This window comes from Pygoscelis adeliae, unplaced genomic scaffold, assembly GCF_000699105.1.
Source record: "Pygoscelis adeliae isolate BGI_AS28 unplaced genomic scaffold, ASM69910v1 Scaffold62, whole genome shotgun sequence".
Taxonomy (NCBI): domain Eukaryota; kingdom Metazoa; phylum Chordata; class Aves; order Sphenisciformes; family Spheniscidae; genus Pygoscelis; species Pygoscelis adeliae.
In genome coordinates, this window is record NW_008824401.1 from 4,457,511 (window position 1) to 4,464,059 (window position 6,549).

Below are 6,549 nucleotides of genomic sequence, written 5' to 3' on the forward strand. Positions count from 1 at the left end.
CTAAAAAAAACATTTGCTTTTTGGGAGGGGAAAACTTTTTTTTTTTTTTTTTTTGTCCCTAAATAAAGTCTAACAGAGAAAGGCAAAACAGTAAAGATGTGTACTGCGTTAAATAAGGTTTGTGATTATTCTGAATCATCTAAAAAATAGTTCAATGAAAACTTATGCAAGATTAAACAGTTGTGCAATCCCCAGGGTTTGGCAAAGGAGAGATTAGTGTTCTACCTATCAATAAGTTCAAGGTTGATTACTTCAGCAAAATGTCAGATTTTCCTTAAAACAGCATTTTACATAAGTGAAAATCCTGGTCTGTAATGTCACTTCCATGGTTTCTGTGTGGCCATATCTACAATAAGGGTAGAATTTCATTAAAGTAAGGCCTGAAGCATACACAGATGGATTTTATTTTTAAATGGGACTATCTATATAGATTATAAGAGGAAAGTTTTGTGAATATGGTATTTCAGGAGCACTAGGAAGCAATTAGAATCATCCATTTAGTGAATTTGGGTGGTCAGAATGGCATTAGCTAGGATCAGGTTTTCTCATTCATCATACCCTGTTATGGATAAACAGGTGATACGGTGTCTTGCTAATTCTCGGATATCATTATATAACATGATTGTGTTCTTGAGAGGCTGTTGAAGGCCATTTCCAATTACCACTTTATATAGGAAACATTGGTTTTAAAACAGTGAGGCTAAATGTGACACAGCAAACAAAATGCAATCGAGTCATCTGTGTGTGTGCTGTATTGAGAGAATATTTATTTCTGTGTGTACGTGTGCGTACACTGCAGGAGAGAACAATTTTGTGTATTGAAAGCTTGAACTAATCGTGACAGTAAGAAAGGTATTTGGCTTTTTAAGGTAGAATTCTAGATGCCAAGATCACTGGCTTCATGCTACTACCCAGATGAGTTTGGGAGTGTGCCAAGAAACTAAAAGCAGTTGATAAACCCCAGAAAAGAAGTAAATCAAAAGCTAGAAATCTTTTGAAAACTTTAAGAAGCTCAGGTATACACAGGGATGATCATATAATTCTGAAAAAGAGCTTGATTACTTCACAGAGAGTGTTATGTGCCAGCATGTTAATGGTCAAACCCTAAGAGCTTTGCACTTTGATTCTAATGAGTGTCCCAGACGTTTGGATGTTTATATGAATGTTATCTCTTTCTAAAATGATGAGCTTAAAACCCTAACTCTGCTGGGTTTTTCTGTGTGTTCTTTAACCTAGACTGCGTATTGGTGGGATTATTCACATGAATGAGGTTTTGCAGGCTTGGTCCCAACATTTATACGATGGATTATATTGATGCATTTGCTACACCATTGGTCAAAATGAATTCAGCTGTGTTTATGCATACGCTGCTGTATAAACTAGAATTCACTTTCCCATGACATTGTCTAGTAAAGAACATGAGTTAAATGGTGCACTATTCTGCTGTACCAAACAAGCAATAGACAAATCTCAGATCCTCTATTCCACTGCTTTGAAATTCATACAGGAGCATAATCTGATACTGAATTATTCTCAATATATTGCTTAAAAGGCAAGATCCCCATGTACCACTAAGCTGCAAGTTCTAGAAGCACAAAAGTTCTTGCTGAACCTTTGGGGGAAAAGAGAATGAAAAACTTTCTATAAGCTTTATATGCATCTTGAATATGTGTTCTTGAACACTTTCCCTAACTGTTTACTATTTTGTCTCCTTTCTTCTGTTTGGATTGCCCGTAAGGTAATAACATACCCATTGCTTATCATATTCCTGGTCTTTCTTGTCCCTTCTTTAAGTTTAGTGTGAGCTCTTACTTGGCATTATAGGTATGTGTATGATTCATTTCAAGAACACTGGTAATCTCAGTGATATCAAAAGGACTATTAGTACGCAATTAGTACGTGTATACCTAAGTACCTAGCTGAGTGGTAGCTTATGCATTCAGAAATATGGACGTTATTGCAAAATCTGTTGATGTCAATCCACATCAGTTAAATTGTTCCCACTTTCAGTAATAAGAGTTTGAACAGGCTCCATACGAAAACAGGTTTAAGCTACTTGTACAATAGCCGACCTCAGAAAGTGCCTGAAAAAAATGGTTGCACGTTGGGAAATTAATGTTAATAAATAGCAATTCAGACCTGTAAACTATGACAAATACCACAGCAGTCATCACAGCTGGCATGCCATTGGCTTTTCATGACTGCATGCTTCTAATTTATCAGTTGTTCTCTTGCATCAAAATCAGTTAAATAGGTACATGCTTTATTATTACATACAGAAAACTGCATTAAAAGAACATCTTAAAGTTGCAAAGTTAGTAATTCCAAAGGTAGTAAATACCCAATTAAGGTAAGAATTAGCTTAGTAGCCTTAATTTATCTCCCTTGTCTGTACTTACAGTGATACAATGCTGACTACATGATCAGAGCACTGTTTGTTTCTGTGGGACCAAACCTCCTTTAGCACATAGAAATAAATATTGTTGAGTGAGAAGTTATTCATTCTTTTTGCCTTCCTTGGTTAAGGTGTGATCTCAGGCCATATCTGCTGTACACTATTCACATTCTGCTTTCAAGACATTAATCCTTCTTTGCGGAGATTTCTGTGGTGTTCATCATGTGTCACAAATACTAACGTATCACAGTATTTCCATGAAAGGAGGAACTGCTAGTATCTCTGATTTTTAATATAAGAAGTTGTGGCACACATCCAATTAAATCCAAAGTTTCCACTGTTTTTCCTTGCCCAGGATGAGACACTGCGCTCAGACTATCTGCCTATAACTGTGGTCAAAAGTACACGTGTAACCCAAAGTTTCTGGAACACGTAAGTTACAGAATTTGTCTGTTAGTCCCAATTCTCATGCTCATTCCCTCTGTTTCCATCCTAGCTGTTTACCAGAGTGCTCTCACTGCACTTTATCTCATCTAATTCCTGCTCTCAGTCTCTGTAGTAATCCAGTTTTAATGTCCTTATTTTCTCCACAGGAGCTTGTCTGATCTTGGCATTGTTTCCAAACTTTCCAAGACAAAAGAGGGTGTGACCGAGAACATGCTGACATCCATAGTGGCAGGACAAAGGTAATGCTCAAATTGGAACTGGGGAGAATCTGCCTGGATACAAGGAAAAATAAATTCATTAAGAGGGTAATTAAGCTTTGGGACAGAGGTCCAGAGGAGTTGTGTACTCTTCAGTTTCTGGAAGTTTTCATGACCCAAGTGGACAAAGCTCTGAGAAACCTGATCTGAATTCTGTGTTGACCCTGCTTTGAGCAAGAGATTGGACTGGAGTCCCACCAAGGTCCCTTTCAAGATGAGCGGTCCCACGGTTCTGTGAGAGCATTGCTGGAGCTCTGTACTATAGCTCTGTAAGTTGCTACTAAGTATTGGAGAATTGGTTTGGTACATTTTTGGGTTTTCTTTTTTTCTTTTTCTTCTCCAGTTTTGGACTTGCCTAATTTAATTTCTTGAAGAAGGTTGTCCCTCAGACCCTTTCCTTCATTACTTTCCCTCTTTTACAATTCCAGCTTCCCTCCCTGCCTCTGTTTTTTATACCTTTGCCCTCGAGTTTGGGAGCACAAAAGCATTTAAAGGAATGAGTTGCCAGAATTTAGTAACCCTGGCAAAGCATCCTGTATTCTCTTTGCCGTGTTTTTGGAATGAGCTGTTTTGGCTGAAACTTTCAGAAAATAATAATCATCTGGAGACAAACACCCAGGAGAGAAAATTGTATCCTGACCTTTGTAGTTACTTAGAGTAAAGGGCAAATGAAAACACTGTGTTATAATTAGAAGTATGAACAACTTCATCTCTGATAAAGCTGATCCAGGGATTCAGCTATGATCTAAATCAATAAGAGATTCCTAGTAAAATGAAAGGGAAAATGTTTTTTAATCGTAAGAGTTAAAGACATGTTCTGCTAAACTTTCCCTGGAAAAATGTTTTTTGTGTGTATGAATACTCCTCTGTGCTCCTGAGTATGTAGATACCTACCTGGAGAGGCATGAGGGGAAGCTTCCTCCCCTGAAAACTTAATGTGTAATTAAGGAAGCATTATTTGTGTTTGAAATAAATATTTAGATATAGATATAAATATATAGATATATAGATATAAATATTTTAAACTAGAGTGAGGGCTTTGTGCAATAGTGTCAAGGATTTTGACTTAATCTACTAATTTGAAATACATTTTTATAATAATTATTAAGAAGAAAGCTGGGATATCATGTTCCTTTATATTATATTTGTAAAAGATTAATTAAACTAGTCATATTGTTACAGAATTTAGCTAGCAATTTTCAAAATGCTAAATGAAGTGGAAAGACATTGAAAACAATACTTTAAAAATTATGTATTTTAAGCAATTTTTTTTCCAGAATAATGTTTCTCAGTGTATTAATATTATATGCAATGCAAAATGAATTAATTTAGGCCCACACATTATTGATTACTCTCCATCCTTTGCAACTATTTATAGTATATACCTTTTTTCATGTCTCAGCTGTGTTTACATTTTCTCTAGGGCTCAACATCAGTAGCACAGATATTTTTGGTAGTATCACTGTACCACTCACATTCAGTACAACATCACTTATTTATAAATAGTTCAAAAATCACTAAGTGATGAAGAAATGTCTTATAATTTGCTGTGATCAGGATTTGGGTGTTAAATCTGACTTTGAAGTCTTGTTCCATGCTAAGGGAATCTGAACCTGTTGCTAAATTTTTATTAGTTTTATAAGGAGAGGATTGTTTTGGCAGAGACTCTGAAAAACTAAGTAGGTGAGTTGGAGAGCAGGGGAGTCACTGAAAATGTCCTTGGTGAACAAACATGTAAAATTCCATGTGTCACAAACAGGGCTGATACTGGGCTGTCCTGGGAGAGAGAACGTCAGGAAAAAAATGGTTGTAAAGCTCACCCCCAGTGATGTGGGTAAAATAACATAATAATGAAAAAAGAACCAAAATCAGGAGAGGATACACAGCCAAAAGCCATTTTGATTGTGTGGCCTGGTCTTTGTGCCTTTTGAAAATAAAACGTACTTCTTCGTTGTCCTTTCTCTCTAGATCTCAGAGGCATTTCTTCGTAGTGGCTCAGTATTTAGGCAGCTAACTCATCATTATTCATCTAAGTCATCAAAATTTTAAAAAGGACTAAAAACCCTGATGTGTTATAAATAAAATATGGGAAGGCGGACAGTGATAGAATAAGAGTTCATATATTTGAGGGAATACCCACCAGAAAGCCCTCACACGGTATTTGCAATGTTTTCTTATTGTTTGCATATTACAAACAAATAATAAAATGCAATATGATCAATAGTTAGAGCTGAAATCTTATAGATGTTGTGTGACAGTATATATACTTAATCTTCATTCAAAATTCACGGTTTGTATTTCCTCCACTGTAATTGCCTCTGTACTGTGGCTTTCAATAGCTGTAAATTAACTCTGTCATAATTACTCTCTTTTTTTCCCTCAAATATTTCTATCCTTGCTGTAAATTGCAATTCTGTTACTTCCAGTATTGATATTGTGATGTGTCCACTAAGATAGCACAGTATCTGGAGGCATGTATGTATCTTTTTGGAATAGTTTTCTTTCACCCTCCCCCACTTTTATTGGTACGGCTGATTTCTCTTGGCTCTGAGCCCAGTTTGGTTTAATTTTTGTTTATTCTGTACAGGATTCCAGACTCTGCTTTGAGATGGGCACTGTATAAATTAATAAATAAATTCAATATATGCTTGCTTTTAGTGGGTTGCTTGGCACATCTGTTTTTCAGAGGTTTCTAAATCTTCATGATCTGCATAAGATATCTTTAGTTACATAGGATTAGGGAAAGTATCATATTTTTAACATGTACAGGGTTTCCCCATTAAAAAGTCATCATTTACTAACAGTTACAGTGCTCTGGCATATTGGATACTGCAGTACGTCTCAATAGTTGGAATGCAGAATAATGGTTCTATTTAAGACACTACGGGTATCTTAACTATGGTAAATACTAGTGTTTTTAATGCTGAAAACTGTTGTTTTGTACTCAGAATGTTTTTAAGGGTTCTCTACATTTATTTTATAATCTCTGCGTATATAAATGTATATGTTTAAATATATACTCTGCGTATATAAATATATACTGACATTCCTTCAATATTGCATACTGTACAAAACAGTGTTCAACATATCGGCTGTTGCCAGTTGCACTGCTTTGGCATAACCAAAAGCCTCTTAATGGAAAACCAGGGGCATTTCCCATAAAAAATTGCCAATTGCCATGATTATTTATGTCAGGGTAACAAAGAGCCATTTAGAAAAATGCTCAGCAAACATTGTGGCACCCAATTAACTCATAAATAGCTCAGAAATAAGAAGAGGCTGCCTTTGAGCCAGCCAGCAGTTAGAGAATAATGGCAGAGTTTGGTTCCACGGGAGAGCAGGGAGATTCGGAGTTGTGCAGAGATGTAAAAGTATTATGTGTAAAGTTGAGGTCAAAGTAGACATTTGTGAGGAAAAGGAAAAAAGCTACCTTTGCTGAGGTGTATGAGG